This window comes from Hirundo rustica, chromosome 11 (genome assembly GCF_015227805.2).
Source record: "Hirundo rustica isolate bHirRus1 chromosome 11, bHirRus1.pri.v3, whole genome shotgun sequence".
NCBI lineage: Eukaryota > Metazoa > Chordata > Aves > Passeriformes > Hirundinidae > Hirundo > Hirundo rustica.
Window position 1 is genome coordinate 19124311 of NC_053460.1, and position 11034 is coordinate 19135344.

General features: G+C 42.7%; 2 long non-coding RNA genes across 2 annotated transcripts; both read right to left on the reverse strand.

Moving 5' to 3' along the window:
- Positions 1–291: 291 nt before the first annotated feature.
- Positions 292–2345, reverse strand: LOC120757836 (uncharacterized). Its single transcript, XR_005702690.2, has 3 exons — positions 2118–2345; positions 1115–1192; positions 292–895 (listed from the first exon to the last, which is right to left on the reverse strand). It is a non-coding gene; the product is annotated as an uncharacterized LOC120757836 (long non-coding RNA).
- A 2658-nt stretch (positions 2346–5003) lies between these two features.
- Positions 5004–6732, reverse strand: LOC120757835 (uncharacterized). The gene is made up of 3 exons (XR_005702689.1): positions 6666–6732; positions 6437–6567; positions 5004–5235 (listed from the first exon to the last, which is right to left on the reverse strand). It is a non-coding gene; the product is annotated as an uncharacterized LOC120757835 (long non-coding RNA).
- Between the last annotated feature and the right edge of the window lie 4302 nt (positions 6733–11034).

The window sequence follows — 11034 nt, forward strand, 5'->3', positions numbered from 1 at the left end:
CTGGCATCCATCTCTGCCTGCAGTTCTGTTCAGCTCCCCCTTCCCCCCGCTCATCATCTTGCCATGGATTGAGCATTTCTTGGAATGCATCGTCTCGTTGCTATCTGTCAGCCCGGGCTGCCTTCTGCTGAAGACATATGGAGAGGCATTCTTTCTCCTTGAGGGGTGACCAAGCAGATGAGGCTTTCGGAGCAAACTCTCCTCAAGGAGAACAAGAATCGCGTGGCTCCGCAGCGAGCTGGGGAGCCCGGCTGCAGGAAATTGCACAAGCCCGGACAAAAGCATTTCTCCCCACTGACCCAAACGATGTTTGCTGGGGCTGATGATTAATATTGCTCCTTAAAAGAGTTTTTTCATCCTCAGTTCCTGCTAATGTAGTTGGCCTGCTGGAGTGGAGGCAGGATGGCCACGCAGGGCAGCTGAGCTCTGTCTGCAGTTGGAACGCGGCTCCTCTGGGTATGAGACCAAAGACAGCCAAAGTTCAGGAATTCTGCTGCTCTGCCAGCAAACTGATACAGCCAGCTGCTAATCTGCTCCTCAAGATACCACGGCCACACAAGGTAACATTCAGAATTCCATTAACCTGGGAGATTTCAACCACTTTTCCCTTCCACCTCACAAATAAAAGTAAATAAGATCAAGTTTTTCCTCGCATATTCTTCTTACCGCCTTTGTCGTGCTTCAGGTCTGCTTCTTGTCTGATTCATTAAAGTGCCTTGATGCACAACGGATTAAGTACTTAAATAAATTGTTCGCTTTTCCTCTAAATTGCGAAAGTGATTTCAATTTTTTAAGCTGTTCTCAGAAAACATTTTAAGATCCTTTGTGCATCCTTTGCATCCTTTGTGCAAACACGGGATTCTTTTTTCATGGCCCAACTTTCCATAAGAAAAATCTATAAGGACAGAAGTTGTAAAAAGGAAAAAACAACATTTTCAATTTTTGCTTTGAAAGACGTAGCAACATTTTCAGATCCAATGGACACAAGGTTGAGCTCCTCAGAGCCAGGCTGGCAGCCCAGCCATGTGTTCATAATCGCCCCACTGCAGGGAAACGGAGCAATCCCTGCCCGTGTGGGCTGAGAACACCCCTGGAGGAGAAAGGAGCAGCTTACACTGAGTTCACTGCAGGCCCAGGGACCAGGATGGATCAGTCCCGTTCCAGCAGGAATCTCTTGCCTGGCAGAGTCTGTCTGTAGAAACAATACAGGAATATTTGCTTAGACACTGCTTATTTCAGTATGAAGCACGCTGGTCAAACATTTCCCTTATGTTATTTTCATGCCCCAGGGCAGTCTCAGATGGGGATTGATGTCATTTTCTTGAAATATTTTTTGTAAAATAAAAGCTGCTTGTTTTTCAGCCAAGGAAATCCAGCCTGGGAAATAGAGAGAGGCTGAACTTGGCATTTTCTCCCGTGGGCAGCGCATCCTGGCCCTGGCTGCACTTCCCAGCTGGGTTTGCCCTGCAGCCCTGCTACAACTCCAGAGTCGCATGCATGATTTATTTCTGAAGTGCTTGGAGCCTAAGGTAGAAGCCAATCACTCTGGGCTCCCTGCAGAGCTAAAAAAGAGAAACCATCATCTCAAACAGGTACAGCCCATGGGAACTACTGACCAGACTTATTTTTGCCACCACCACCACCTTCACAAAGCAATTGGATCTGTGATTTGGGAGGCTTATAAAGGTGCTTAAAGTCAGACAAAATTAAATCCCCAAAGCCAGCCCAAATCAGGCACCAGAGAAGTAACATTGGGGAGCTCTGTTGAAATAAATCTCTCCGCATAAATCTATAAGTACAGTCAATAGGAATCACTGGATAATGATCCAATTTCCCCTTTTATAATCCTGGCTGAAGTTAAATCTCTTCTTCAAATATACCGTCCCTCGCTGCTGCATGTCCCAGCTAATGGCACTATCTCTGAGAAAAGCACCTGGCTCCTGCCCCTGCTGGGCTCAGGGCAGTTCCAGGGCCCCACATCCTTGCTCTGGGCACAGACATCCTCATGCATCCCAGCACAGGGGATGCAGGGCACACATCCGGTGGCTGCTTTCAGCTGACAGCTTCCAGACACACCCAAGCACTCCATATTTCAAAAATACAACACCAAAGTGTACCTTGTAATGATTTAGAGGTGCAGCTCAAGCCTCACAATTCCATCTGCATCTGCTCAGTGCTGTTTACCACCAGAATTTTGTCAGTCCTTTCTCACTGCCTCCGGCAGGCACTGCCACTGTCGAAGCCCGTCTGTGCTTTGGGCTGTCCTCAGCAGCCAAACCAGGGATGAGAACAACTCCTCACCACTTTCTTCAGAGATGAGGTTTTTAAAAAAAGTGACAAATTCTCACCTGTTAGAAAAGGCTGGAATTTTAAATGCAATATCAGTAGCCTACACCTGCATGTTTCATTTCAGAAAGACTACTAAAATACCAAAAGAAACATTTCTAAGTGTTAGTAGTGAGACACAGAACCCCAAGAATGAAAGGACAGAGGAAATTCTTTCCCTGATAGCCTGAGTAGTGAGCTGTCCATATTGCAGGGAGAAAATAAAACTCCAGGTTGGGAAATGCAAAGTAAATTCCTAAGTGTGTTAAAGGAATTCAGAGTCTATTTCAGGTGAAGGAACACAAAACAATTAGGAAGGGGGAAGAAAAAGCTCTTGGCTTGAGCACCTGAAACTAAAGCAGTGATTCCTCACAGTACATCTCAGGAATGTTTTTTCATTTTCTGGTACATTAAGTGACATCCATAGATCTTCCTATTTTATTTTTTAATATCTAAGGTTACCTTTCCCAAACATTTCTAAAGTGTTCAGGGCCATTTTCTCCATCTCTAAATACCTAGAAAAGCAAACACTTTTGTAATAACCTCTGTCATAGTCAACAAAAAATCCCAAGGAATTTAATTTGACAGAGTCTCATAGGCATGAAGGGTCACTTCCCATGCCACTGAATAGATAGGAGAGACAAACCGAGAGAAAAAGATTGTGGATATTTCTCTTTTCTGCCAGCAAATGGGGAACCCAGGAATGTAGAGATCTCCTGTAGGAGCAGTACAGAAAAGGTCCAGTAACTTGATTAGGAGGAATTAATTAAAGCAACTATACAGAAAATGGGTAAGGGTATTGTGAGCTGATAGAAACCAACCTGATAAATCGGCGTGAAAAACCAGAAAGGTCACTCAGCCCAAGCATAACCTGGGAAAACAGAGCAGAGTTTTCCTAAAGAACAGAAGGGCACTGATGCAGAACTGGAGTATTGGGGGTGCAAAAGGGATGACCATCACCCATCCCATGGAACTGCAGAGGGGATTTCAGGGTCAGGCTGAAATGAAATGAGATAATGAAATGAAATAATGAAATAATGAAATAAATAATGAAATAATGAAATGCTGCCATATATCCAAGGGACCACCCTCGTGGAGCAGGGGATCCCATATCTGAGAAGATGCAAAGGCAGCACATTAATCAGTGATGCAGTGCTAGGAAGATTTCCTCCATGATATTTCCAAAGAATTTACGGTATTTTTATGCTGTCTTTTTTTTTTTTTTTTTTTTTAATTAAAAAGGAGGGGTAAAATGGGCAAAACAGTGATTTCTCCTTAACCCTTCAGAGTCATCAGTGTGTTCTTGGAATACAGTTCTTGCTCTGCACAATGCCAGCAATTCAGAGCAATGTTGTGATGGGGCCTTTCTCATTTCCCCTTTTCTTTTAAATAGACAATATTTTAAAAGCACTCCCCAGAATAAATGCTGACACAAGAGCCTGGCTATGGAGCCTGTCCTGACTATGCACATGCAGCACAGTGGCCCTGTGACCCTGCTGTTCCCTCTGGCAGGAGATGTGGGCCTTTGCAAAGGTTGCACCCAAAACACAAGGAAATTTTGATTGAGCTCCTCAGGGCCTGGAGCTAATTGCAATTTATGACTTCAGAGAGCTTTGAAAGCTCCAGACATTTCCTTAGAGGTCACAATCCCATTCATACACTGCAGCACAGATATTGTTTGTTTAAGTTGCCTTGTATGTTTTACATTCCTTGTTTGTCAGCCTTGAGAGCTACTTGGATAACCATAAATTGTAGCTAATATGGCAATTTCCCCAGCATCAGCCAGGTTTCATTAAATCCCCAGATTTTCTTTAAAATACATAGTGGAAAATATGATGCTCCACAGTCGGGTTTTTCTAATGCATAATAGACCGAGTGCACTGAACTACATTGATTAGTCCACAGGAATATCAGTGGCGTTTTTATGAGACATGGCTATTAATAGAACATAAACATATTAATGACATCTGTTCATCAGAGGGCACTGACATTATTTGTGCTGCAGCCTGTGACCCCGTTATCCTGGGAAGGCACTCCATGGTTTTCCAGTGGCCCTGCAGGGGTGCATTTCTCTGCATTTCTCTGCTGGCAGGGCAGTGCTGTTTTCTCTGATGCATTGGCATTTCCAGGTCGGCTGAGGTCAGTCCAGAGCAGCAGAGCCCGGGGCTCTCCCTCTGTTCCACAACCCAGGCTGGGCTCCTGCAGCCTGGCTTTGGGGCAGAGCTGAGCTGCCAGGGAGGAGAAAGCAGGAGGGGGATTGATCTCAGTAAATAATAAACTCCTGCTCACTAAACGCCTAACACTTACGAGTCAATTAGAGCAGGTCAGAGATGGAATGATGCGTGATATCTGCTAACAAAGACTTGCAAAATGTTACTCTCAAAGGCTTAATCTCCTTTTTTCATACACTTGGAATAATATTTGCTTCCTTGAGTCTGAAACATCTGAGTCCAGGTCAGGAACATTCAATCACACGAGTCATTTTGACAATATTCATTCAGACTATTTCTGTGAATGCAAACAAATTCCAGAAGGGTGCTGGAGCTGTGAGAAGGGTGTGTTTGCCTCCTTCCCGATTTCTGGTGTATATATTCATTGCATTTAAAAGAAGAGTAGAAAGTTCCCAAAGGATTGGACGGAAGACTGAGAACACTACAGGTCAATGATAGTGTGACAAAACTTCCCCACATCCAAGCAGTTCTGCCTCTCCAAAGAGCTCCCCTCACTCGCTGTTCTTGCAGAGATTGTGATCACTGAAGAGCCCAGCAGGGAAGGCTTTGTTCTCCTTGAAAGGTGTTTTCCAACATGTGCCTTCAAGATGATGTTTGGGTTATTTTTTCCTTTTTTTCCTTTGTGGTAAATCCTGAACTTTCACCCAGACACCAGTACCTAAATGAAGCTTTGCTGCAACTGAAGATCAAAAATGTTTTCTCCCCTCAAAAAATACAGTCCTCGAGAAACTGAAAATAATGATTTTCTACTTTTATCTTTGCAGAGAGACAAGACTTGAGGCTGACAACTCTGTATAAACCACCAGCACCCATCAAACAGCCCATTTCCACCACATTTCCTCACACTTCTCAAAAAAGGTGTTAAGTAAGATTTTGACTTTCTGTTCACAGGGATGATAGACCATGTATCTTCATTCAAATTTATCTCAATTTGTTTCTTAGTCTAAGGAGCAAGTTCTTGAGGATAAATGTTAATTTCAGCCCACTTTCAGGGAAGTCAAGGCATTAGTAACTTAAATTAAGCCAGAAAGATATTCAGACCTACACACAAACTAGCTGCCAGAAAAAGATATGTCTCTTCTTCCCCACACTGAGAATTTATTATTTTCAGCAAAAATCTCTTCAATAATCCCTCTCTTCTAAAAATACTTTATTTTAAATATTTTTTGCCCCCTAGAGACCAAATCCTGTACAGACTAAGCCCCATCTCAGTCGAGTAGCACTGCAGTGTTGACACCAACTTAACCCACCCTCGAAGAGATTCCTATTTTTCATTCTGTTTAGAATTCTGCAGGGTAGCTTCAGTTCCCCAAAGCAAACATCGTGGAGATACAGAAATCACTTCTTAACAGGCAAACACATTATCATGGAGACACAGCTTCCCATTGCCTCCACCCAGCATTTCCCAGGATGCTCCTGAACTCTGCTCCTGCGTCTCCTACGAGTTATAAATATTCCTCAAGGAACAAGGGGAGTGTTTAAAACCCTCCAGCAACAACCATGACAATAAGACTCAAACAAGCAAAAGATCAGCTGTCACAGTGGTAGGAGACAGGAGGAGCCAAGTTTCCACACCAGTCAGGAACGCTCTATCAATGAGAAGTTTGCAGAGGTAACCTCAGTGCTATAAAACAAGTCCCAGGCTGACATTACCCAAATGAATTTTTAGATTTCAGCTGACTGCAGTGCAGTGGCTGCTTCCCCCATCATGCAAAGGTTAATAACTTCCTCAGTGAGCAAGTCTGTGTTTCTGCAGTGTTAACGTGGTGGGAGATGTGGGAGATAAGTGACACCAGTGCTCTGCCTCTCCATCTCACCAAGGAGGATCACAGGGTGTTGGAAACCTTTTTTTGAGATACTGACAAGCCTGTAATACTCACAGCTCACAACAGCGAGGCTCTCACACTCCCTCTCCTTGCTTTGCAGCGAGCAAAGCTCACTGAACTCATCCTACACATCAAAATAAAGCTGGGATTCCAACCCGGCCCTCTTCAGTGCCAGGCATTGCACCCTGAACAAAGGGATACAGGCACAAGGAATGAAGCACACGGGTGTTTGTCCCTCTGGTTGTGCTACAAACCCTTGCACCTCTCTAATTGTGATACAAACCTTTGTCCTTCATTGTCTTAGCAAACACTTCCCATCTTTATGGCGTTAGAAAACCCCTCCCCCTCTTTAATTGTGCTACAAACCCTTGTCCTTCTAATTGTGTTTATAAAGCCTAGAACCTCTTTAGTTGTGCTACAAACCCCTACACCCCTTTGTGTTAACAAACCTTTGCCCCTCCTTAATTGTGCTAAAAAAAATGGTCCCTCTTTATGGTGTTAACACCCCCTGTTCCTCTTCAATTGTGCTAACAACCTGTCTGTCTTTAATTGTGCTCACAAACCCTTCACCTTTTTAATTGTGCTACAAACCCTTGTCCCCCTTCATTGTGTTAACAAACGCTTCCCCTCTTTAATTGTGCTAACAAACCCTTGAAACTCTTCAGTTTTGTTAACAAACTCATGTCTCTATTGTGCTACAAACCCTTGTCCCTCTTCAGCCGTGCTCACAAATGCAGTGTTTCACTGCTGGCAAACACAAATGACGCACCAGTGACCCACCTTGGCACATCAAGTCCAAATAAGTGCAACTAAAGAGCCACAGCCCCTGGGGCACTGGCCAGCCCTCACTGCTCATATCATCTCCACATCATCTCCCGGAACAAGGGCAAGCCGCTTTTAAAAAAGAAAATTAAAATGCTCGCTCCGGGTAATTAAAGATCATAGGCCAAGGCTGAGGAAATGGTGATAAGGTTAAACAGCTGGTATGAGTTACTCAGAATTTGTGCGCAGGGTTAGCAGCTGCATTTTAAAGTGGTGTTCCAACACCCAAAAAGATAAAGGAACTGTTCCTGAGATTAAAAGGCACGGTTGGAAGGGCAAGCGTAAAACATTTATACCTCATAGTTTTGGTGGAGGAAAAGAATGTGGAAATACATGAGATTAAGAAAGCAAATAAGCACACAAGGAAAAGAAAGTGGTTGTACTTTGTGCTGGACAGATGATGATATAAAATGGTCCATCTGCAGCCTCACACTGAGCCAGGCAGTGGAACTAAGGCAAGAAAACCAGATGAAAGTTAAGTTTACATGCAGATTATGAAGAAAAACACTTAGTCATAATTCTTCTCTTTCCCCCTCTACCCCTTGCCCCCAGTTTGTACTTAGAGGTGAAAACTGTAACTTTACCACAAGCTTTCTGAGGGGGAAAAAAAAAGTTTTCTCTGAAATACATATATATAAAATAAAGTGATGTTAGAATAGACACACTGTATAATTTTAGAAGAGTTATAGCTGTAGAACAGCTGCCAGATTTCAACTGTATGACCCAGCCAAAGCCTTACATGCTTTCCTGCACGTTGTACCTCAGAGATTTCATAAATTTCTGATTTATTACATTCTTCTTGTGTTTTCCCTGTCTTCCTCATGCCACCAGTGGAATGTGCTCTAGGAAGAAGAAAACTAGAAAGCTCCCCAAAAAGGGAGTCCAGTGTCCTAAAGGATGAAAACCCCCAGTTGTACTGAATACAAGTAAATTCCAGAGGAGTATCATAACAGAGCCTGGAAATAACGGGGAAAGCTGCCCAGAGCCCAGTTATTACTGGTCTGAAATACAGAAATTGCTGCCCCAGCAGCTTCTGGGTTCATTCAGCAGCAAACAGGGGGGGCCTCACCGGGGGTGGGAGGAAGAAAGTTCATTGTTTGTGCATGTCAGGTGGAGAAATTGCAAGGGAAGTGTGATTTCACATGAAAGCCTGGATGGGAGCCCTGGAGATTTGGGTTCTCTTCTTGTCTCTCTCACAGCCCCTTGAGCACGTCCTTAGGCAAGACACGACCCTGATGCCTTAGGATTTTAGCTTTTATATTTTTCATATATTTGTAGTCCTGCAGTTCTTTAGTGTATAACTAAACTCCACACACAGTGTGAGCTGCTGCTTTCCCATTTTGGTCACACACAACAATTCCTCTCCAGGCCTGGCAATCAAGGACACCTCACTGCCTCAGGCCCTAAGAGGTGTGAAAAAAAGTGAGCTGAGGGGAGCAAATTTGGGGTAAATTACTTAATTAGCTGAAGATGTAATTGGAAGATTAACTCCCAATATACAAATGGCCCAAACTTATAAAAGTGTGAAAATCCGTGAACCGTGGTCCCGTTTTAGGTGTAGCCCCTGGTGGGCCTTGTCTGCCTGAAATGTACCTGAAGACCCTTCAACAAGTACAACTGCTTTTTATGCCTTAATTTTGTCTGGCCCCTGTTTAGGTAGTCCCAAAAAGGCATCAGTCCTGCCTGGCAATAGCAGCAGTATTTTCCATCCTCTTGCATTCCTGCGGCACACCTGTAAGGACAGGGAGGGCTCCTCTGCCAGCACCTGCCAGAGCCATCTCCTGCTCTCACCTGGGGCTCCAGCTCAGAGGCATTGCAGAGCAGCCCCCTGAACACCCAGTGCTGCTGTGACATCCCCCACAGCATCTTCCATCCCCAAACAAACCCTGCAGGCAGCAGTTCAGGCTGCCCACCTCTGGAAATCCCACGAGCACGTTGGTGTACGTACATATTTCCTAATCATGAGTCCTCTCGCTAAACTTATCCCTTTTGATAAAATTCCTCAGTTCCTGGAGGAACACTCAGACAGGTGGGCTGATTCTGAAGAGCCTCTGTGTCTGCAAGCAAGCGGAGAGCTGAGTTAAACCTGAAGAATATGAATTACCTTCCCCATGTTGCGTCCTCGTTAGTCAGTCTCACTAAATATGATTCTCAATAATACCGTGAAAATTGGAAAGAGCATAAATAGATTAGATTTCACATGAGGCTGAGCACCAGAAGAGTTGAACTATTAATCTAATTCCACAAAAATGTGAATTTGGACCTGACACCCCGCATCCATTGGTCAAAAATAGCAACCATTCATCACTGTAAGAAATGGCAGCTGAGCTCCAAGTTCAAATATAGTCAGAACTCCCTGGAAAAGTGTTTATTCTGTGCTGAAAATGGGGATTGGCACAAAAGAAAAACTATTTAAAGAAATACACACACAGGTTATGAAATACATAGACAGATACCAAGATCTTCAGGATCAATGCAGAACATATGAAATGCAGCAACACAGCACAGTTATCCAGGAAGATTCTTGTTGCATCAGCCACGGGTCCAACTCAATGCTTTTAACAAAAACACCACCCTAAGGGAAGAATCAATATAATAAAATATGATATAAATATAATAAATATAATAAAATTACTCTTGACCTCATCTTCTACTAAATACCTTTTTTTCCTCCTATCTTGTTGTCTAAAAATTGACTGGACCTTATAACTTAATTTATTGCTATTTGAAAACACATTTTAAGCCTCTTAACCTGAGTGCAAAAGAGCACTAAAAGTTTCCTTCAAACTTGTAAATGTGAAATATTCTAAAATTACATTCTGTCATAGAGCTCATATAAGTCTAGATAGAAGTACCATATTTCAATACTTGAAGAAGAGTAAAATTCCATTTTTAAGGACAGAAAATACATGTTGCTATTTTCATATCTCCCACATTAGGAGGAATGAATTGTATGGATCTGAACCACGTTCAGCGTATTTTTCGCATATAGGGCTGATCTTTCAGTGCATGCTGCATGCTCATCAGCACGTTTGAAATCACATCTAAAATAACGACAAAAAAAATCCCTCTATTGGAACTCTACTCAAACATTGTCAACATGCTCCGGGGTCATTTAATGCAATGTGTACATACAAGTAAAGAGCATTATTTGCCTTTTAGAGTAAAAGCATTCTAAGAGGATTCCTCAGCATTCAGTTACACAATAGATTTAATGATCTGTTTAGCTATAGGATGTGTTATGAAATTGCACAGATATCACTGCAAATGAACTCCAAAGAAACACAGAAGAAGGCAAACAGCTGAAGGGAGCTGTTGAATTATAGATTTACTTCTGTTGTTTTTTCTTGATTGAATTATACAAAGTGAAACCAAATGTTTGGGAAAATTTTAAATTCTGCAAAAACAAAGTAATGTTACCTCCACGTTCTAATTTTGAATGGGAATGAGTTTTGGAAAACTTGAAAAATCTCTTTAAGGTAGAATTTCATGTCTCCAAAGAGCTCTGCTGACCTATATGTTTGTTCAAATACATGACATTTAACTGGCACTTTGCTGTGATTTAATTGCAAAAACTTCAAACAATTTTTTGGCAACCTGACTTACTGAAGATTGGCAAGATGTAGATCTGAGCCCAGAGGCACCAGTTTGCAGAGGTGGTGTTGTCAGGTTGCTTTTGGGTTTTGCTGGGGATTGGTTGGTGTTTTTTTGTAAATATCATATATTGTAAATATCATATAATTACCAGCTTTTAAATATTAACAATAATTGATCCATTTTCTGTTTAGTACAGTTTAGAAACTATAAATTAAATGGATCGATCCCACAGG